Source organism: Schistocerca cancellata, chromosome 5, assembly GCF_023864275.1.
Source record: "Schistocerca cancellata isolate TAMUIC-IGC-003103 chromosome 5, iqSchCanc2.1, whole genome shotgun sequence".
Taxonomy (NCBI): Eukaryota; Metazoa; Arthropoda; class Insecta; order Orthoptera; family Acrididae; genus Schistocerca; species Schistocerca cancellata.
In genome coordinates this window covers 310,222,084-310,246,617 of record NC_064630.1, presented here as the reverse complement: position 1 = coordinate 310,246,617, position 24,534 = coordinate 310,222,084, and the positions used below count along the sequence as shown (strand labels likewise).

The following is a 24,534-nucleotide window of genomic DNA, read 5'->3' as shown; positions in this document are numbered from 1 at the left end:
GTTAGTTCTAAGTCATTTCGTTAAAAAGTCGTTCAAATGAACTATGGAACTTGTAAATGACTACAGCACAATACACAATTTTAATTAAGTTCGTGTATACTGATGCAATTGTTTACAAAATCATTTTCTTAACTGGAAATGGCTTTATTCTTGCTAGCATTAAACACTATAATGATAAAAAAGAAACTTTATAATGATAAAAAGGGATTATAGTTAACACAGAAAGGAGTCTGATACATTGTTCCATATGTACTGAACAACCTGCCACAGTACATTACGCATATATAATGTGGTGGAGTTTAAGACTGAATTAACTTTCTACCCGGAAACTTCTCTTCACTGAAATGTGTCGTCACGGAACTTGGATTAAGTGTTTCAATTTAGTGCATAACTAGAAACCGCACTGAAATACAGGGGTCTCCGGTAAAAGTCAGTCATTTTCTACGTTACACCTAAATTAAAGTAAATGTACATCACTGACTTAATTCCATATCCCAGGGACTACTTCCCATGTGACCACAGATTACAAGTAACGTAATGTCACAAAGCATGGTAACAGAACATTGGTTGAGCCTACATTAGTAGCTTTTACCAGTGTTTCGCGTTGGTTCAGTAGCGGATTCTCAATAAATGAAATTCGATGCCTCTCTAAATTACGTGGGTGATTTGCAAACAGCATACAAACGGAAGCCTTTCTACGTTCCTGTTAAATTAACGTATTTTAATTACCTTTTGTGGTGCGGACAGGATTCACAATGTAGCTTCTGTCTCTATAGATACGTGGTTGGTCATGATGTCCACATTACATAGCACAATCAATCATGTCATTGCTATTCAAGTGGTAGACTTCAAGTCTTTATTATCACCCTGAAAAAATTAAATTACGTAAGTAATTGTTTCATTTCTACTTTCAAATCCCCGCGCCTTATAGCACGTCACTACTGCAGTCAAAACAATGCAACATAACTCTTTGATTAACAAGATTATCGTGCGGTATTTTGTTTTCTGCATTTAAAACGGAACAACACTGAAACACGCCATGTCGAATTGGTGGAACTGTATGCCGCAGAAATCTGCATCGTCATGCACTATCCAGTCACATCAATGTTACCAACTGTCAAAAGTATTAACAACCACCTTTTGCAGTGTGGACCGCTGAAGAAGTGTATCAGGTGAGTCAGTGAGGTTCTGGAGGGCACCAACAAGGATGGGGTGTTTTGCTGGCTCCAGTGCCGTGCGCAGCTGCGCTAGCTTTCTCGGCTGAGGATCCATGGCCCTAAAAGCTCCATCAAGGTGGTCCATCAGAGTCTCAATTGCGATTAAATCTTGGGAGTCGGTTGGCCAGAGGAGTGCGGTAAACTCATACTGATGCCCTTCCAACCTGCGTGACGCGTTGCATTGTCCTGATGGTAGATGGCATTGTTCCGAGGAAAACCAGATTGGACGTAGAGTGTCAGCAGTCCTTGATTCATCTGGGCTGTCAGTTCCTCGACAGTTGCACGTCTGTACGCCGCAGACGTCGTTCACCCCTGTCGTCCTTACCCCGTAGTGCACCACACTTACGTCGCTGGCGGTTTTGGATAGTGACATTTTGCCAAGCCCTGTGTACCTTAATCACGGCGGCATCCAAACCGTTTTTAAACTTAACCATTTCGTAAATGGTACCATTCTTCGCGCGAAAGCAATGGTCATGCCCTTTTGGGCGACGTCTTAGTCGCTCCATTTCCGTATTACGACAACTACTGTAATGTTTGCCGCGACCCCCAGACACGATTGTTATGCATTAGACCGTGCTACCACCTGCTGTCCGTGAGATGTTATTGCAAGTTGACGTCGAAGATAAGCGGTGGTCTTATTAATGTGAGTGGACGGTGTGCTACACAGTGGTTCGGTGACGCAGACGCATCCATTGTCTTCAAAAATGTCCGACTGGTGAGGACGAAGTGTCCGACAATCCCTCCAGGAAGATCCGGGAAATGCAAAAGAAAGGGGGCGGGGGGGGGGGTCCTGGGGCTCCCAGACCATCACATAAAACTCGATGCGGTATTGGGGAAGTTGAAACCAGCCACTGTTCACTTTACATCGTGTTGCACGACATTTTCAACGTAACGAAGTTCGCTGCCCGCCGTGTTGTGTTAGTGTGCGCCGGGCAGACTGAACATGTTCAGCTGTCTCATACCAGTTCCGATGACTTCCGTCGCAATTTAATCTCCATATATACTAAAGCGCCAAAGAAACTGGTGTAGGCATGCGTATTCAAATACAGAGATATGTAAACAAGCAGAATACTGAAACTTCCTGGCAGATTAAAACTGTGTGCCCGACCGAGACTCGAACTCGGGACCTTTGCCTTTCGCGGGCAAGTGCTCTACCATCTGAGCTACCGAAGCACGACTCAGGCCCGGTCCTCACAGCTTTACTTCTGCCAGTATCTCGTCTCCTACCTTCCAAACTTTACAGAAGCTCTCCTGCGAATAGCCGGCCGCGGTGGTCTAGCGGTTCTGGCGCTGCAGTCCGGAACCGCGGGACTGCTACGGTCGCAGGTTCGAATCCTGCCTCGGGCATGGGTGTGTGTGATGTCCTTAGGTTAGTTAGGTTTAAGTAGTTCTAAGTTCTAGGGGACTTATGACCTAAGATGTTGAGTCCCATAGTGCTCAGAGCCATTTGAACCATTTCTCCTGCGAACCTTGCAGAAGTAGCAGTCCTGAAAGAAAGGATACTGCGGAGACATGGCTTAGCCACAGCCTGGGGGATGTTTCCAGAATGAGGACCGGGCGTGAGTCGTGCTTGGGTAGCTCAGATGGTAGAGCACTTGCCCGTGAAAGGCAAAGGTCCCGAGTTCGAGTCTCGGTCGGGCACACAGTTTTAATAAGCCAGGAAGTTTCATATCAGCGCACACTCCGCTGCAGAGTGAAAATCTCATTCTGGAAGCAGAATACTGCTCTGCGGTCGGCAACGCCTACATAAGACAAGTGTCTGGTGCCGTTGGTGCATTGGTTACTGCTGCTTCAAAGACAGGTTATCAAGATTTAAGTGAATTAGAACGTGATGTTATAGTCGACGCACGAGAGATGGGACACAGCAATTCGAAGGTAGCTTTGAAGTGGAGACTTTCCCGTAGGACCATTTCACGAGTGTACCGTGAATATCAGAAATCCGATAAAACATCAGATCTTCGACACCGCTGCGGCCGGACAAAGATCCCGGAAGAACGGGAACAATGACGACTGAACAGAATCGTTCAGCGTGACAGAAGTACAGCTCTTCCGCAAATTGCTGCAGATTTCTATGCTGGGCCATCAACATGGTTCAAATGGTTCAAATGGCTCTGAGCACTATGGGACTTAACATCTGTGGTCATCAGTCCCCTAGAACTTAGAACTACTTAAACCTAACTAACCTGAGGACATCACACACATCCATGCCCGAGACAGGATTCGAACCTGCGACCGTAGCGGTCACGCGGTTCCAGACTGAAGCGCCTAGAACCGCACGGCCACCCCGGCCGGCCCTGATTACCTGCATCCATTTATGTCCATTGCGCGTTCCAACGGACTTGGGCAGTTCCAGTAGGATAAAACGACCTCCCAAACGTCCAGAAGTGCTACAGAGTGGTTCCAGGGACACTCTTCTGAGTTTAAACACTTCTGATGGCCACTAATCTCTCCAGACATGAACATTATTGAGGATATCTGGGATGTCTTGCAACGTGATGTTGAGAGGAGATCTCCACTCCCTCGTACTCTTACGGATTTATGGACAGCCCTTCAGGAGTCATGGTGTGATTTACCTCCATCACTACTTCAGACATTAGTCGAGTCCATACCACGTCGTGTTTCGTCACTTCAATGTGCTCGCGGGACCTACATGATATTAGGCACGTGTACCAGTTTCTCTGGCGTTTTAATGTAGAAGTGAGTTGTGCATCGCTGTGATCCCGAGCAAAGGGGCAGTGTGATGCTTAGTGGTTTTCGTGATGGCAATGATTTAGCACTGATAGAGTGAGCTCGTAACTCTGAAATCGTCACAGGTTTATGCCATCGAAATCTTTCGCCGAGATTACAGAATGTGACGAAACGTTGAGGGAGGCCGCTGCAGTGGAGTTTCTACTGCACAACAAAGTCCCCGATCTCTCTATACAAGACAAAATCACACGTCACACACGCTGCATCTTCGGGCTGTCAGTTACTTCTGCTAACTTCTTCCTCTTTCCTTCAATGAAGAAATCATTGCGTGATGGTAATTTTCATAATGATGAAGTGCTTCCTCAGACTAAACATTTCCTGAGCAAACAGAATGCCTGCTTTTTACACCACGATGTCTGCGAAATCTTCCATCGTCAAGAAAATTATGCCTCATAGGCCGGCGAATACGTGCAGAAGGAATGCCAGTAAGACGACGTTTCACGCTCGAGGTTTGTGTTTTTTGACGTTATAATGTAAACAGAGGAACACAGCAAAATATTTCATATGAAATGACTGTTGCTCTAACATTCTTTTTCTGTGTAACAGCACGTTTGGAAATAATTTATAAATAACGGCCACGAAAATTGCGCTATGGAAATGTATAATGTAAACCATTACTCAGACGTGTTGTCCCCCGTTATTAATGATGAGAGTAAATGTTTGACTGGCGTGTTTTATCATTATATTATCAGACAATCGATGATCTGTTGCGAACGAAAACAGTTACGAAATCAAATATTAGATTAAGTACCGCCTAATACTGGATAATGTAGCATGCCGTTTAATTGCCTGTAAATATATTTAGAGATGAGCGTAATGCAGTTGCACTTTAATTTCTGACACCTACGAAGGCAGAGATAAGTATGTAATGAAGTTTCGTATCAGATTTAATCTGTATCCCAATTCTGTAATAGAACAACGATCGTTACATTATGCTGACAGTTATCCATCATCCTAAACTATAATTTTCGTCTACTCAGTTTCATGTGTTTCGGTCACTCAGGGTTCCTTCTGACAGCGTACAATCCTGTACTCATATATAACAGATACGAGAAAGGTAACAGGTCACAGGAGAGCCGTCACAATCTGTTAGACGAAATAGATATTTCCACTTGTCTGATATACTTATTTATTCGGTCATACCAACATTAATTCATAGACTCATAACTGTGTTCATTAACCGCATCGTGATGGAGTCGCTAAGAAAGTGTGATGAGTAGAAGACAGGCTGTAATTCAATACGAATACTGCGGTTGGAAACCGCTGTAACTATTTAATGGATACCGATAAGTTGATAAGAATTACAGAGAAAGTAAAATGAAATAGAATTATTCTATATACTTTATATTGTTCTATATGATTACCTTTGGTAAGTCAAGCGTTCTGGAACACATGTGGAGTTCACGACGCAAGGGCACAAAAAATGCACATTTTGAGCTCTGAAACTGTTTGAGGCAAATGGACCACACAGGCAAAAAGTTTTTCGTACAACCGCATTAAAAAGAGATCCGTGGGTATTTGGCCAGATGGCCACGATTAGGACATAGGTTATTAAAACTTCTCTTTTTCAAAAACACTTGTTTGCTATTGCCAGTCTGCATATATATCATCTCTAGTTCGGCTTTGCCAATTATTTTGCTACCCAAATGAAAAAACTAGACTAGTACTTTTAGTGTCTGATTTCTTAATCAAATTCCCTAAGCTTCATCTGATTTAATTTTAGAACATTGTAAGTGTATAGTGTTTCCAGCAGTTTTATCTTTCTACCTTTTTCACCCGCATAGAAAGCATAATTTTTTGACCATACGATTAGGTTCCCGTGACGACATGCACAGCACAAGCTGAATCATTTTTATGGAGTTATATTTATTCAATAAAAAATTCCACTGTTCCTGTCAGCTGAAATCGCTACCTGTATTAATATTTCTTTTTTGGCTGCAACAATCGGTCGTTGTCAGATAGGAATCTAAGAACTGAAGCTGCTCATCAGAAAATACGCCGTCTTCATGAAGGTTACTTGTAACAGCAACCGAAGCTTCGGCTATACAAAACACTCACATGCCTGCAACTGATATACGATGGGCGTGGAAGGCTATAGTTGCACAATCCTTGTTTGTGGGTTTGTTCGTGGTAAGAGGTGTAGAAATTAAGACGTTAGCCTAGCATTATGGTAAACACGCCTCTAATCTCTGTATAACCAAATGGTTCAAATAGCTCTAAGCACTATGGGACTTAACATCTGAGGTCATCAGTCCCCTAGACTTAGAAACTACTTAAACCTAAGGACATCTCACACATCCAAGCCCGAGGCAGGATTCAAACCTGCGACTGTAGCAGCAGCGCAGCTCCGGACTGAAGCGTCTAGAGCCGCTCGGCCACAGCGGCTGACTCTTTATAACCATCCCATTTATGTCTCCAAAAATTTTTTTTCACTTTAGAGGACATTTTCTTCTCCACAGAACAGGAGCTGTATTGATGTATAGAACAATTGACTCATGTGAGATTCTGACACAGACTTTGTGGATAGTCAACAAAACTACGAGCAGCATTCAGTAAGTAATACAACACTTTTTTCTGGCAGCAGATTAGTTTTATTCGAGAGTCTAGTACACCACATTATTCCTTGCTGTTCTGGTTATAAAACCCTAATTTTAAACATAATCTCCGTGGAATGTGATGCCTTTACGCGAACACATTGGAAGGTCCTGTTTGCCCACGTGGCAGAATGCGTGCAGGATACGATGACCGATGTGCAGTAACCAGTTTTCGTCAGAAGCGCTGGGAGAGTTCGTTTGTTTGTTCAGAGGAGGTGGCCACACATTATTTGCCCGCTTTGGGCCGGTTAGCGCTGTGCTGCGCGACGGAGTAGAGGCGCATACCCTGCAATCTTTCTCAAGCAATTTTATAGAAACTATTCTTTATTTCTAACTTATATGTCAGCTTCATGATTACGTTCCCATTATGTCGTTAATGGCCATAGTGCTATATTTGCATTTAAATAAGACACTTCGGAAAATTCGAATATGTTTCCAACGAAAAACAAGGGTCGCTATGATTTTGTGTTTAGTGCAATGTAGCTGCGTATGAAACTCTGCTAAAATACTGAACTTTTATGTCACCGAAATCGATCTTACGTAGCACACTCTTTAGCGGCAGCGGTAGCCAGCGTAAAGCGAAACTGAAATATCCAAAACACTCCTCAAATATCAAAAATTATTTGAGTTATCGAAATGAGATTTTGGCAAAATATACTATGCAAAGAGGATAGTATTTTGCCATATGTTTACTATGTGAAACTTCATTATCTATCGTGTTATACCACTACCTGCAGGCTTTGTCAACGAAAGAACGCAATTTTTAACGAGTAACGATACCTGGAGGAACAAGAAATGCTATGAGTTTTGGAACAACCTAAGTGATGACGTTACCCACTTATTTTTGTACCAAGAATGTACTTTTTCCTAAGCAATTCACCACACTTGTCCTCACTTCCTCCATTAATAAAATTAATAAACCACTGTTTCAGAATTCTCCCGTAACTCTGTCTGTACAACATGTTAGTGAGATGACATTATGTACACGCTGCCGTATTTTGGCAAATTTTAATATGGCAACAAGAGAAATGTAGGTTTCACTCAAACTTCGCCACTCACGACGCATCTCTGAAAGTTGCAAATAGTTAACAATTCAGACGGAAGTAAATCGTTGCTTTTCTTGCATTTCCAGCTGAATTCTTTTTAGATGCCAACCAAAGCCTAGGTTACAGTAGACCTTTTTGATGGTTAACATGCCAAGTGTGGGCGTGGAGATGCTGCAAATCTTTACAAAAAAAAAGTGAGCATAGGCTTCAGTTTAGAACGACACTTCCCCTCCAGCGCACCACCCTCCCCGCACTTGCTGCCGACTGCGCATCCACCAGTCATGTTATCCTGTATGCACTCTACGACTCGACGTCGGAGCCAACGTCTTTCGGCGCCAATAACCTTCTCATTATTCCTGTAATGCTTAAGAATTTCAACGTAGATTGTCCTCCTTTGCTCTTTGTGGCCTTCCGTTAGGTGGCGAGGAACCCAGCGGGTACACGCACTTGATTACTCCAACTGGATGAAGAGTGTGTCAACACTACCAACAGAGACCTCCACTTGTGTGACAAGGTGTTTGTTTGCGATCCATTGACCACCTAAAATGGGAGTTAGAATTGTATTAATACCTTCAGCTGCTGACAGGAGGCGATATATATCAACGGGGACTGGTGAAAATGTGTGCCCCGACCGGGACTCGAACCCGGGATCTTCTGTTTACATGGCAGATGCTCTATCCATCTGAGCCACCGAGGGCACGGAGAAAAGTACGACTGTAGGGACTATCTCTTGCACGCCTTCCGCGAGGTCTACATTCTCACCTTGTATGTCCACACACTACATTCGTAGTATCCCACCCTAACACATTCATTACTCCCGTAAGAGTTCGGAGAATATGTGTGCATCCGCACAGAAGAAGAAGGTCATGGCCGGTATTGCCAGAACCATTTACTATAAGGATATGGTGTCTGTTCTTTCGCACATGCCCGACATGTCCGAGAAAACAGGTACGATATCCATATAGTATAAAATAGGAGTGTCTGCATGTGCCAACATAGCAGGAGCCACAGCTTTGTGCGGCCGGCTGGTGCGCGAAAGATGGGCAGGTTTGCACGATCTTGTTGCGATGATGACAGACGCCTCGTCCAACGACTCATCGCGCTTTTTTTTATTGTTAGGTCTCCGTAGACATTCCACAAGCGCCTATAATATCTGCTAAGCTCTGGTTTTCCATCAAAAGAAACTCAACGATAGCTCTCTGTCTGGACCGCACTCCCGTTACAGACGCCAATTTCAAGGCTAGATATGGCGCCGCCTCGAACCAGAACTTAATGAAACTATAGGGGCTGCATCAGGAATATTCCACGATGATCCACAACAAACTGGCCATTTTTTCGACCGTAATTGTCCGAGAAAATATGTGCTGCATTACTTATTGAACGCCCATCGTACTTAGAACTGAAGATGACCCAAGGAGACTGAAACACACCAGTATTAAAAAGTGTGCAGGTGAGTATAAATGAGAATTGTCTTCCTTTTTGTATCAACGGCCGGCCGCTGCGGTCGAGCGGTTCTAGGCGGTTCAGTCTGGAACCGCGCGACCGCTACGGTCGCAGGTTCGAATCATGCCTCGGGCATGGATGTGTGTGATGTCCTTACGTTAGTTAGGTTTAAGTAGTTCTAAGTTCTAGGCGACTGATAACTCAGATGTTAAGTTCCATAGTGCTCAGAGCCATTTGTACCATTTTTTGTAACAACGTCTGCAGATGACTTCATTTGGACAATCTTCGGTCGATAATCAGTTACTTGCGCTATGGAGTAATAGTTGAAACACTGAACTGGCTTTAGGGTGAAAATGGTTCTAATCGTTGTCCAGTCACCCAGTTTAATGTTTTCCATGGTTTCTTTAAGTAGTTTAACACGGTTGTGGGTATGGTTCGACAGAGGACACAGCTTTTTCCGTTCTGAAACGTAGTCTAATCTGTACTTGTACTACAGTGACCGCCCGCATCTCGTGGTCGTGCGGTAGCGTTCTCGCTTCCCACGCCCGGGTTCCCGGGTTCGATTCCCGGCGGGGTCAGGGATTTTCTCTGCTTCGTGATGGCTGGGTGTTGTGTGCTGTCCTTAGGTTAGTTAGGTTTAAGTAGTTCTAAGTTCTAGGGGACTTATGACCACAGCAGTTGAGTCCCATAGTGCTCAGAGCCATTTGAACCATTTGAACTACAGTGACCTTGTCGTCGACGATCTCTTGAACCATGATCTCCCTTTAATTGTTGCAGCAGTGCATATGGATACATGAAATGATTAAATTTAGAGACGAATAGCACATAAGGTTCTGAGGTAACAGGTATCGCCCCTTGCAGACACACCCATATTAGTACATGGTGTAGCATCCATGGACGGCAATTCAGGCGCTGACTCTGGCATACAGTCGATCGTAAATATGGCGAATACTGTCCTGGCATACCTTATGCCACGACTGCTCAGCCTATTCACGTAGTTCTGCAAGAGCTGTTGGTTAACGAGTTGGACGAGTCGCTTCTCGTCACTCGTATTTCACACTTGCTCGACTAAAGACACGTCCGCAGAAGATGCTGGCCAAGGAAGTTGTTGCGCGTCTTGCAGAGGACACTGAGTTGTACAGGCACTGTGTAGGAACAACACATCACCTGCCTGCTGCAAGAACGGCAAAGGAACGGGTCTAACAACAATCAGCACGGACCAACCGTTGGTTAGCGTTCCCTCCGTAAGCACCAAGGTGAGCAGGATTTGTAGGCTATCGCCAATGTGTCTTGGACCAATGCACTCTACAAGATGGCATTCACCAGGTCTACCTCGTACTCAGAAATGACCATCGTTTGCGTGCAGGCAGAATCTGATTTCATCACAGTAAACCACATAACATCATTCCATCTTGCAAGTGATCCTCTGATGGTACAGGTCGACCCGTGCATGTCGACCCTGTGGCGTGAGAGGAAGACGGGCCCATAGTCTCGCTGCTAATAATCGGTTCGCAACAGTTCGTGTTGACACATCTAGGCACAGAAGCCCTGTTATCTGTGCTGTCTTAGCTGTACGATCTCCCACTGCTGCCCTTACAATACGACGATCCTGGCATGCGTTTGTGCTGCGTTGACGTCCAGAACCTCGTTTACGGGTGTGAGAATGTTGATGTGACCACTGATACCCGGATCGTTGCACACCTGACGCAGCACGTCCAACTTGTGTGGCAGTTCTCCGAAAGGAGCCTTCCGCCACTCGGAAGTCAACAACTTGATCTCCTTCAATCTAATTCAGTTTGCTGTAGGGAGCCGAGTGCGTCTCCCTGGCATGGTTGCCTGTTACCTTCACATATTTGCACCACACTGAGCCTTTTGTCTGTGAACATACCCTACTAAATTGTATACACAAATGGCTTCCTGGTAGCTATGCCTCTACGCTATCTGTTGGCGGACGACGTTGAAACTATTATCAATATATCTATTACCCGCCAGGTGGGATATGTTGTCATCGGATCAAAATTACCGTCATCTTTCCAGGTGTACTATTCTTTTCCGATACGTGAGGGTTTCTCATCCATAAATTTCATTTGATAGTTAATTAATTGTGAGAAGAAGGTGCTAGTCATGTATAAGAAGGAGAGATGTCTATCACAATGTGTCGGACAGCGGATTATGGAATCATTGGGTTGACTAGAGGCTATGTTCGTTGTGGGATATCAGCAGTTCTGGGTGAGTAGCTCATGAGACGATAGGCATACTGTTAGCTCGGCTTTACGGGATCCTACAGCCTCGCCTCGTATCTTGGTTCACAAAATTGACTTATTTGCAGCAAGACAACTATCCACACGGTTCCTACGACCATATCTGGAACGCTACGGATTGTCGCCTCAACAAAGAGAGGAGCTCCAACAGTGGTACGGCTGATGGGAACACTGGACACAGGAGTGGTACCACGTCATCTTTTCAGGGTAGTGGCAGTTCGGCGTATATCATTTCGATAGACGAATCGGTGTGTGAATGCTTAGATGAGAATAAATACTGCCTTGCTGTGTGGTTATGCATATTTTTATGACAAGGAACGCTGAATACTTCGCTTGCAGAATCTACACTCGTGAATCGATTGTGTATGGGGGTAAAGTGAATAAGACATTGAACTCTTACTAGGGTGAACGCGATCCTGATCTGGTCCAAACATCCAGATTTAGGTTTCTTTGGTTTCCTTTATCGTAACACTTGTCATATAGCACTGCATTCGCGAAATGGTTCTCATCTGGTAGTACAGTAGAGAAGATATTCGACTCACATTAGAGTTAATGCAGTTCCTTATGTAGTTTTCTGTAGTTTCGTTTCTTCTGTCGACGGACATGAAATAAAACTCCCACAAAATCCATGTACGCTAATTGTTTCAATAATGGCAGCACAGTGGTCAAAAAACTGGACTCCTAATTGGGTTCTAATCCGCGTACAACCATACCAATACACGTTTTCCGGGTCTTATAACGAAGTACGTGGAAACTACGGGTACACAGGTCGTATTCGTGAAATGGTTCATTGCATTTGTCATCGTCATAAAGGGACCTCACTTGGTGCGAATTTATGTTGTGTTGGTTCAATATGGCTCTGCGCACTATTGGACTTAACTGCTGAGGTCATCAGTCCCCTAGAACTTTACTGAAACCTAACTAACCTAAGGACATCACACACATCCATGCCCGAGGCAGGATTCGAACCTGCGACCGTAGCGGTCGCGCGGTTCCAGACTGTAGCGGCTAGAGCCGCTCGGTCACTCCGGCCGACGTATGTTGTGTGCCGTTGGTTATACTACACAGTCAACTCTAGTTCGCTTAGCCAGTTCACATAGCCAGTAACTTGCAGAGCAGGAGACACATTCCAGACGTGTGAAGTCCAGTGGCTGTGTCCTACCTTCGAGGGATCCGTGACGTTATTTTTCAACAAGTTAGTACAATACCTCGCGTTGTCCTTGCAGTCTTTACTCACATAGAGTATTCGACTGTTGCTCGGTCTGGTATATTTTCCAGATCTATCATTCTCTGAGGACATCGTGTCACGGGTTGTCAACAGACGCTCACGTGACCACTCACAGGCCACTACGTTGGATGAACTCTGGTACAGAGCTGAATCAGCCTGGAATGGCCTATCCGTCATCAAACCTCGCTTTCACTCGATGCCAAGACGGATTAGGCCCGTTGTTGCTGTCAAAGATCGCAACTATGTTATTAAATTTGGCAACGTCTGTACTTTCAAATCGCCTACAGATTTTATCATGCGCTCTTCCAACGATATTGTATATTTTCCATAAATAAAGTTACCCATATTACATGAAAAGTGATACATGATAAGAGAATGACTTGTAACTACAGTATGGACTAACAAGTCCCATTCCAACATGACTATCGCTTGCTTAATATTGATTGGAAACAGCTGTAAACTCAAAGTATCTAAATTAAGTTTAATTCATAAATTTCACACCAAGATTTTCTTGCTTTGTGGCCTCCTGCATGTGGTACAAGGGGCAGCGGAATATCGTCGTTCCTGATGAGGAGATCGCGGCAGATGCCATAACCTGATTTCTTAGAAACTTCGCTCAGTGGACAAGGAGTGAAAATCAGCGAACACGTTGATACTCGACCGTTTCTAAGAAAACGACGGTCAAAATTTTTGTCGTGATTTATGTGTCTTGTAGCATGTGGACAGTTTAACCGAAGCGGTGGCACTGTGGTTAGCGTCGCGGGTTGACACGTTTACGTTCGTGTTCGAAACACGGTTTTTCTTTAATATATTTTATTTCATTTATCTGCCCATGTTCGTAGAAGGTTACTACAGGAATGTTTCATATCAGACTCTGGAATCAAGGGCGCTATATTAACTAAAAAATTACAACTGGGTTTCAATATCAGTGTCATACTTTTATTACGTAACATACACTCCTGGAAATTGAAATAAGAACACCGTGAATTCATTGTCCCAGGAAGGGGAAACTTTATTGACACATTCCTGGGGTCAGATACATCACATGATCACACTGACAGAACCACAGGCACGTAGACACAGGCAACAGAGCATGCACAATGTCGGCACTAGTACAGTGTATATCCACCTTTCGCAGCAATGCAGGCTGCTATTCTCCCATGGAGACGATCGTAGAGATGCTGGATGTAGTCCTGTGGAACGGCTTGCCATGCCATTTCCACCTGGCGCCTCAGTTGGACCAGCGTTCGTGCTGGAAGTGCAGACCGCGTGAGACGACGCTTCATCCAGTCCCAAACATGCTCAATGGGGGACAGATCCGGAGATCTTGCTGGCCAGGGTAGTTGACTTACACCTTCTAGAGCACGTTGGGTGGCACGGGATACATGCGGACGTGCATTGTCCTGTTGGAACAGCAAGTTCCCTTGCCGGTCTAGGAATGGTAGAACGATGGGATCGATGACGGTTTGGATGTACCGTGCACTATTCAGTGTCCCCTCGACGATCACCAGTGGTGTACGGCCAGTGTAGGAGATCGCTCCCCACACCATGATGCCGGGTGTTGGCCCTGTGTGCCTCGGTCGTATGCAGTCCTGATTGTGGCGCTCACCTGCACGGCGCCAAACACGCATACGACCATCATTGGCACCAAGGCAGAAGCGACTCTCATCGCTGAAGACGACACGTCTCCATTCGTCCCTCCATTCACGCCTGTCGCGACACCACTGGAGGCGGGCTGCACGATGTTGGGGCGTGAGCGGAAGACGGCGTAACGGTGTGCGGGACCGTAGCCCAGCTTCATGGAGACGGTTGCGAATGGTCCTCGCCGATACCCCAGGAGCAACAGTGTCCCTAATTTGCTGGGAAGTGGCGGTGCGGTCCCCTACGGCACTGCGAAGGATCCTACGGTCTTGGCGTGCATCCGTGCGTCGCTGCGGTACGGTCCCAGGTCGACGGGCACGTGCACCTTCCGCCGACCACTGGCGACAACATCGATGTACTGTGGAGACCTCACGCCCCACGTGTTGAGCAATTCGGCGGTACGTCCACCCCGCCTCCCGCATGCCCACTATACGCCCTCGCTCAAAGTCCGTCAACTGCACATACGGTTCACGTCCACGCTGTCGCGGCATGCTACCAGTGTTAAAGACTGCGATGGAGCTCCGTATGCCACGGTGAACTGGCTGACACTGACGGCGGCGGTGCACAAATGCTGCGCAGCTAGCGCCATTCGACGGCCAACACCGCGGTTCCTGGTGTGTCTGCTGTGCCGTGCGTGTGATCATTGCTTGTACAGCCCTCTCGCAGTGTCCGGAGCAAGTATGGTGGGTCTGACACACCCGTGTCAATGTGTTCTTTTTTCCATTTCCAGGAGCGTATATGTCTTCGTTATCTTCAGGGATTACAGTCTGTTTAAATTCTCCAACTCTTATATTCCATTCTTACGATTCTCATATTGATTCTTATGTTTATTCGTAGATTTGTTGCCTGACGTTGGATGTACTGACCGCAGGAACATTTGAAACATGCAAATTCCGAGCACCATGAGCACTGAACGAAGGCAGTTTTACCACAGTGACATTTCTTCGTATGGCTCGCACTTCGGAAAGAAGCATCGCTAACATTGAGGAAGGTTTCACGCATTGGCAATAATTTTGCGACAAACCATGCATAACTGACTATTTTTCCTAAATTGGCGCTTGCAACTGATTACGAACCACACTACACTACACTACAGGCATTCCACTGAAAACAATTATGAATAATTTTCTCATTCTTTTATTTATTGCCGGCCGGAGTGGCGAGGCGGTTCTAGGCGCTACAGGCTGGAACCGCGTGACCGCTACGCTCGCAGGTTCGAATCCTGCGTCGGACATGGACGAGAGTGATGCCTTTAGGTTAGTTAGGTTTAAGTAGTTCTAAGTTCTAGGGGACTGATGACCTTAGAAGTTAAGTCCCATAGTGCTCAGAGCCATTTGAACCATTTTTATTTATTTATTTTTAATTCGCTCACTTTATTACGCGAATAAGAGCAATGTTGTTTCAATATACAGGGTGTCACCAAAAAGGTACGGCCAAACTTTCAGGAAACATTCCTCACACACAAATAAAGAAAAGATGTTATGTGGACATGTGTGTCCGGAAACGCTTAATTTCCATGTTAGAGCTCATTTTAGTTTCGTCAGTATGTACTGTACGTCCTCGATTCTGATGATCAAATTGTAAATTTTCACAATCGACATGTGTGGGCTGACGAGAATCCGCACGCAATTGTGCAATCACGTCATCATCACAGATTTTCTGTGAACGTTTGGGCAGGCATTGTTGGTGATGTCTCGATTGGGCCCCATGTTCTTCCACCTACGCTCAATGGAGCACGTTATCATGATTTCATACGGGATACTCTACCTGTGCTGCTAGAACATGTGCCTTTACAAGTACGACACAACATGTGGTTCATGCACGATGGAGCTCCTGCACATTTCAGTCGAAGTGTTCGTACGCTTCTCAAGAACAGATTCGGTGACCTACATATTGGAAGAGGCGGACTAATTTCATGGCCTCCACGCTCTCCTGACCTCAACCGTCTTGACTTTCATTTATGGGGGCATTTGAAAGCTCTTGTCTACGCAACCCCGGTACCAAATGTAGAGACTCTTCGTGCTCGTATTGTGGGCGGCTGTGATATAATACGCCATTCTCCAGGGCTGCATCAGCGCATCAGGGATTCCATGCGACGGAGGGATGATGCATGTATCCTCGCTAACGGAGGACATTTTGAGCATTTCCTGTAAGAAATTGTTTGAAGTCACGCTGGTACGTTCTGTTGCTGTGTGTTCCCATTCCATGATTAATGTGAAGAGAAGTAATAAAATGAGCTCTAACATGGAAAGTAAGCGTTTCCGGACACATGTCCATATAACATATTTTCTTTCTTTGTGGGTGAGGAAATTTTCCTGAAAGTTTGGCCGTACCCTTTTGTAACACCCTGTACTTCGAAAAACATTGCTGTAGTAATCTTCTACGGATATGGACAGATAAATGAAAAACAAAAACAAAAATAATAATCAGGTTTCGAACACAGGGTGCAAGACAGTGCCACCGCTTCGGTCGAACTTATTACGCACTAAAAGGCACATGGCTTAGTTGGAACACTTCGACCGTCGGTTTATCAGGAAAGGACGGGTATCTACGTATAAGCCGAGACAAGTGTTTTTGTTGTGTCGGCAGATTAGCCAACACAACGCACTAATTTAGAGAGGAGGCCGAAATGCACGCGTCAACTCACGCAGGCTTGCGTTAGGTCTGAAACAGGATACGTAATGAATGCTATAAAGAAAAGTACGTAGCTGCTGGAATACTTAACTTTAATCCATCATTTGTATACAGCATTCTTGATGATACAAGTGAGACCCTCTGTAGAAATGGTTGATGGCGCCTTGCTAGGTCGTAGCCATGGACTTAGCTGAAGGCTATTCTAACTATCTCTCGGCAAATGAGAGAAAGGCTTCGTCAGTGTAGTCGCTAGCAAAGTCGTCCGTACAACTGGGGCGAGTGCTAGTAAGTCTCTCAAGACCTGCGTGTGGTGGCGCTCGGTCTGCAATCACTGACAGTGGCGACACGCGGGTCCGTCGTATACTAGCGGACCGCGGCCGATTTAAAAGCTACCACCTAGCAAGTGTGGTGTCTGGCGGTGCACCACAGTTTCGGCCGTTTTCCACTGAGCGAAATTTCTGAGAAGTCCGGTAATGGCACTTCCGGCGTTCTCCTCGTGAGTAGTAAACCAACAGAGTAGACATTATGAAGTCTTAATATTCGCATTTATTAAGCGGGCCGGTGGGGTTTTTGGCAAGGGCGCTCCTCTGCGTGTGAGACGCGGGACGCGAAGTGGTGAGGATTTCATCGGCCGCAGTTCATAAATCGCCGGCGGCATCCAGCGGCCGGCGGGCTGCTTTATTGGTCGTAACGGCGGCGGACAGCGTTTACGGCCGAGCGTGTGCCCGCCATCTGGCGACCGCGCCGGGCGGTATTAGCAGGAGAGCCGCGGGCTGGCGAGCCCCGCCGGCACAATGGCGCGCGATGTGTCAGCACCGCGGCGACACGGCTGCTCTCCATTCACGGCGAGCGATCAACGAGCCGGACACGTGACTGCGGACTCAGCGCTGCCCGTAACGGCACGGGGCGACACGCGCTTGGCACGGCCTAACCGAAGGACCGTGCTCCCCAGCCACGCGCGGGCGTCTCGAGAACGCTGTCACTGCACTGCGCCACCCCGAAGACAGAAGCCATGAACACTGTGAATAACATGAGCTTCCCAGAGACTAGCATTTAAATAGTCGCAATGATTTTCTCCACTAATTCAATTAAAATTGATTTTTATTCAAATGTAACAGGTATTCTACTCCTGTGTTAATCTGACCATCTGAGAGTAATTACGCTACAGGCCATTAAAATTGCTACACCAAGAAAAAATGCAGATGATAAACGGATATTCATTGGACAAATATATTATACTAGAATTGACATGTGATTACATTTTCACGCAGTTTGGGTGCATAGATCCTGAGAATTCAGTACCCAGAACAACCACCTCTGGCCGTAATAACGGCCTTGATACGCCTGGGCATTGAGTCAACAGAGCCTGGATGACGTGTACAGCTACAGCTGCCCATGCAGCTTCAACACGATACCACAGTTCATCAAGAGTCGTGACTGGCGTACTGTGACGAGCCAGTTGCTCGGCCACCATTCACCAGACGTTTTCAATTGGTGAGAGATCTGGAGAATGTGCTAGCCAGGACAGCAGTCGAACGTTTTCTGTATACAGAAAGGCCCGTACAGGACCTGCAACATGCGGTCGTGCATTACCCTGCTGAAATGTAGCGTTACGCAGGGATCGAATGAAGGGTAGAGCCACACCTGAAATGTAACGTCCACTGTTCAAAGTGCCGTCAATGCGAACAAGAGGTGACCGACACGTGTAACCAATGGCACCCCATACTATCACGCCGGGTGATACGCCAGTATGACGATGACGAATACACGCTTCCAAAGTGCGTTCACCGCGATGTCGCCAAACACGGATGCCACCATCATGATGCTGTAAACAGAACCTGGATTCATCCGAAAAAATGACGTTTTGCCTTTTGCGCACCCAGGTTCGTCGTTGAGTACAGCATCGCAGGCGCTCCTCTCTGTGATGCAGGGTCAAGAGCAACCGCAGCCATGGTCTCCGAGGTGATAGTCCATGCTGCTGCGCAGGCCGGAGTGGTCGTGCGGTTCTAGGTGCTACAGTCTGAAACCGCAAGACCGCTTCGGTCGCAGGTTCGAATCCTGCCTCGGGCATGGATGTTTGTGATGTTCTTAGGCTAGTTAGATTTAAGTGGTTCTAAGTTCTAGGGGACTGATGACCTCAGTAGTTAAGCACTATGGTGCTCATGGCCATTTGAACCATGCTGCTGCAAACGTCGTCGAACTGTTCGTGCAGATGGTTGTTGTCTTGCAAACGTCCCCATCTGTTGACTCAGGGATCGAGACGTGGCTACACGATCCGTTACAACCATGCGGATAAGATGCCTGTCATCTCGACTGCTAGTGATACTAGGCCATTGGGATCCAGCACGGAGTTCCGTATTACCCTCCTGAACCCACTGATTCCATATTTTGCTAACAGCATTGGATCTCGACCAACGCGGGCAGCAATGTCGCGATACGATAAACCGCAATCGCGATAGGCTAGAATCCGACCTTCGTCAAAGTCGGAAACGTGATGGTACGCGTTTCTGCTCCTTACACGAGGCGTCACAACAATGTTTCACCAGGCAATGCCGGTCAACTGCTGTTTGTGTATGAGAATTCGGTTGGAAACTTTCCTCATGTCAGCACGTTGTAGGTATCGCCACCGGCGCCAACCTTGTGTGAGTGCTTTGAAAAGCTAATAATTTGCATATCACAGCGTCTTCCTCCTGTCGGTTAAATTTCTCAACTGTAGCACGTCATCTTCGTGGTGTAGCAATTTTAATGGCCAATAATGTATTTATTAGATGCAGTCAATTCTGTGTTCCCCTACAGTTTCTACCCTCTACAGCTATAAAGACAAGAGAAATAATGCGAAATACGTGATTTGGAAAGTGCACATAGAATCATGGAAACACTTTATTGGCAGTATAGAGCATCGTTTACATGGTATACGAACTGTCACTTACGAACTTATGGGATCATTCTACAGGCGAGTATGTATATTAATAATATAGGAGAGAACGTGTAAAAAAATTAAGAAAGTTGTGGTATGATGATACTTCAATTCCGACATTACCTGAACCATGCACTTTCAGCTACGGTCAGTCACCTTCAGGCGGCAACCTCGGGGTGCAGCGGTGGTGGGGAACCTGGTGCGTCGCGTGGGACGCCTTAGGTGTTGCTTGTTCCATCCAGGAGCTCTGCTGCCGAGGCACCTCATAGTGTGCCGGACACGGTGCATTTGCCCTCACAGCAGAGTGAATAGGGGGGTGGTAACGTGTGTAAACAGTGTGTGAGAACTCTCCATTGCACTGAAAACAATACAGCCAACTTAACTCCATTCTTTGCATTGTGTAAGACTGGAAATAAATAAGGACTCCGATATCGATAATAACAATTTGAGGCCGAAATACGGGAGCGCGATTATAAGCATTGTTGTGAGACGAGGTTTGTCTGCGAGAGTGGAAGTAGTAGCGTCGGTCGAGAGCTCGTAGACAGAAGACGTGTCATGCTCTCCTCACGTTGGCGATGGCAGATCTTCTCACACTCACGGCCTGATTTCATTTATATTGCCAGGATAGATTTAGATGACTTACCTACGCTTGGAGATGGAATTCAAGGCAAAATTCACAAGCATAGCGCAAAAGCAATTGCCAGATTAGGCTCGTGATTGTTAGTCCGAGTTCACAATAATCCCATGTTTTCCTTTTGAGTTAAAGAAACCTCGTTATCCTCCACATCCCATTCATAAATATGCTGTGGTTATTAAATGTTAATGTAACTTTGAAATTGAAATAATTTGTTAATCTGGCACTGAGCAATTATTGATACTTATACGGTCATTGTGAGGCGTTTCGCCATTATTAATACTTGGTCATGATCATTCTTGAGGTTTTTAAATAGACTTAATCTGTAAAATCCCTTCTTACAAGTTATTTAGTAGTTACCAAGACCTAAGCAAACGCCTTTTTATTAAATTCATTCATAGTAACAATAAGCTTTAGTCGCTGCTGCTGCATGCTGCTGCGAATTGCTGTAAACCACATCGAAGAACGCAATCATCTAAAGAGGTGAGCGCAAAACTTCGTGCCAAAGGTACACTGACACACCACAACATGTCATGTACTCTAATCCAGTAAATTACGTTCCAAAAGTCAGATTCTCTATCACTTGTAAATTCGTGTTCAAATACGCAGTCAGATAGCTTATCCAAATGTCAGTTGTAAGTTTTTCATGTTACGATCTGTTGAGGACTTAAATGACTGTGAAACTGACATTCATACAACACGCACACAGTGTTATGCAGGTTAGATTCCGTTTATTGATAGCTCAGGACGAACATGTCAATATTTTTTGTAGCTACGTCATACTAATTGTAGGTAAGTTAGACGCATGCGCGTTGTTCGAGGCGGAGGGCCTATGTGGAAACTGGTCGTCTGGCTTCGTTCATTCACAATGTGAGTGCACATGTGGCCGCTGCTTCACAGGGTCCGAGCAGACATACAGAGAGCTACAACGCTAGGTGCGTTATGGAGCCCCTTAGGTAGATAGCGTTCAGGGCTGGAAAGAAAGCCAATGTGCTCACGGTGTGCGTGCCGGTGGCTCTCATCCAAGATGTGAACGCAGCCTCGCCTGCGGCCATAAAGCGTGCAGGACGCAGTCGTCTGCAAGTTGTGCATCACGTCGGCACCAACGACGTCTGTCTATTGCATTCTGACGCCACCCTCATTTCACACAGGCGTCTGGCCTCAAGCGTGGAGTGCAAGCAGAGCTCGCAATTAGCAGCGTTGTTCCCAGAGTTGATCAGGGTCCTGTGGTTTGCAGCCGAGTGGAAGGTCTCAACCAAAGATTTCATCCTCTCTGTGACTGTCTTGGGTGCCGATTTCTAGACCTGCGTTATTGTTGGGCATTTTTAGGACTCCCCTACACAAAGGAATCAGTTGCTCTGGTAGCACAGTACTTTTGGAGTGCACATGAGGACTTTTTAGGCTAGGCGCTAGTATGAGGCACTCTGATGAACACTCGCCAGTGGATACGCAGCAAGGAAGTCATACTGCATTCAGAGTAGATACCTAGTCTGTCAAAATTTTTATCAGTAAATTTTCGAAGTATTCGTAGCAAAGTTCCCGAATTTTCTGTCCCCGTGGAAAGTTTCCCGCTAAAATTATTCTCGGGACCGAGGGCTGGCTGAAATCCGAAGAGGAAAGCTATAAGGTACTTAGCGAGTAATGGGACGATAGTCAGAAAGACAGACTATAGCCCATAAGAGGAGGAGTATTCTTTGCAATTGACAAAAACATTTTCATTATTGAGGTCGATGGTGAGTGTGACGGTGAAGTTGTTTGGTCGCGTATAACAAGTCTAGGTAAAACCAAGTTAATTGTTGAATGCTGAATGTTTTTACCGACCACCAGATTCTACTTTGACAGTTCTAGAGTCATTCGAAGGAATGCGCATTGTTATCCAGATCATGTAATACTAGTTGGAGCCGACTTTAATCTACCGAGTACACACCGGGATGTCTATGGATTCATTGTAGGGGGTACAGACAGACATTTATACGAAGTACTTTTGAACAGATTTTCTAAAATCTGTCTTGAGTAGTTAGTTCAGCAGCCCACAAGCAATAGCAATGTCTTAGATCTAGTAGCTACAAATACGCCCGACCCTATCGTCAGTGTCATTATGTAAACGGGGATTAGCGATCATATCATCAACAAATCTATGAGCGTCCTTTTGCGAGAAGAGCAGGTAGGCAGTTGTTATCATCCAACTTAGACAGTGAATTGACATCGTTTAGTTGCATTAGGATGGACGTAGAGGAATTACGGGCAAAGCTTAAGCAGATTTCTCAGGAGAGCTAATATTTCTAGTAAATGGATTAAGGACTGGAAAGACCCACATGGCTTAATAACGAAATTCGGGAAATGCTGATGAAGCAGAGGCTGTTGCACCCTCGGTGCAAAAGAGAGCGCGCAAATGACGACCAGAAAAGGTTAGAAGAGGTTCGTACGTCTATCGAAAGAGCTGTGCATGAAGCATTCAACAACCATCACCGTCATACGTTAGCTAGAGATATGGCAGAGAACCCTACAAATTCCGGTCCTATGTCAAACCGCTGAGGCTTCCAGTCAATCACTTGTTGACCAGTCCGGTGTGGCAGTTGAAGACAGCAAAACGAAAGTCGAAGTTTCCATTTCACATTCAAAAACCGTTCACACGGGGGCATTGTACAAACATACCGTCATCTGACCGTCGGACAGGGTCACTTAGGGACGGCATAGCAATAAAAATACGTCGCGTAGAGAAACAACTGAAAGACCCCATAATAAATACATCACCCGGTCCGAATGGAATTCAGTTCGCTTTTCTAAAGTGTACTCTACAGCATGGGCCCCTTACTTTGCTTGCATTTATCGTGCACCTCTGTTCGAGCACGAAATTCCAAGAGACTGGAAAAAAGCGCAGGTGACTCCTGTATATAAGAAGGGCAAAAGAACAGACCCCTAAAATTACAGGCCAGTATCCCACATCGCTTTTCTGCAGAAGCCTTGAACACATTCTCAATCCGAATATAATAATTTTTCTCGAGATCGAGAATGTTATGAACACGAATAAGCACGGTTTGTGCGAAACTCAGCTTGCCCTTTTCTCACATGACATACTGCAAAATATGATATACTGCGAACTATGGATGAAAGGCAACAGGCAAATTCCATAGTAGGCTGTTAAAAAACTATCAGCGGCTGTGAGCGGCTTGAAGACTTCTCAAGTTGTAGAAACCAGTACGTTGTCCTCGAGTGCGATGGTATTAACTGTTACTGCTGAGTAGTTCCTCTTCCTAAACAGCATCCCGCAAGAACGAGCCGGTCGCCACTTTGCCTGATATTGGCTCGTACCTTAGGTCCTGAGGCTATGCACGGCTCTGTTTCAAAAGAATAGCTCTAAGTAGTCGTAGGATCGAGCCGTGTACGTCTGCTTTCACGCACCGCAGCAAACTTGCTACAAGTAATAATCAGTAGCTGCGTTCCTGCAGTCTATTAGTCTACGCATTGTCTACGATTGCGAGTTAGTAAAATACATAGGAATGTAAAATTAAAAATAAACGAATAATTTAATAAAAATGGTTATATGCAACGTCTGAATTTGATGTAGATGACAGAGAATTATAATGAATAATGTTAATTCGAGAAAGGACATCTCAAACGTGAAGTGGGCCTACAATATTCAGTTAAAATACAGACAGAAAATGCCCTTATCAAATACAGTAAAGTTGTGTTGAGATTGTTATGAGAATAGTAGCAAAATCCCCAAACTAAATGGTCATCAAAGACTGGTGAAAATTTGTGCATTTTATGGTCACAATACACGAAAGATTCCACAGCTCAAAATACATCTGCGTTGAATATGATGATTCACAAAGTAACAAAGGTAATGCGAAGAATAGTAACTCATAATCTGTCTATTGTCAGCCCCGTAAATCAAGCGGCAGATGTTAGAGACCTACTCAGGAGAACATTAAGACCTCTCGAAATATAAAGCCACTTCAGACGTTAAAGTATGGTAGCATCGTTCAGGCCCGGAATCAATCACCTCCACAATCGAATGCCACTCGTTAAGGACCAAAACACATCATTCTCAAGCGCTACAGACATAATTTAATTCAACATGACAACTTCACAGACTAAACTAATATATTACAACAATATTTTAATCAAGAAATATCATAAACGCTCGGTTACATTATGATTATTTACA

The 24,534-nt window shown here is 45.4% G+C and overlaps 1 non-coding gene across 1 annotated transcript; it reads right to left on the bottom strand.

Moving 5' to 3' along the window:
• Window positions 1–8,228: 8,228 nt before the first annotated feature.
• Window positions 8,229–8,303, bottom strand: Trnat-ugu (transfer RNA threonine (anticodon UGU)). The gene has a single exon. It is a non-coding gene; the product is annotated as a tRNA-Thr (tRNA).
• Window positions 8,304–24,534: the final 16,231 nt, after the last annotated feature.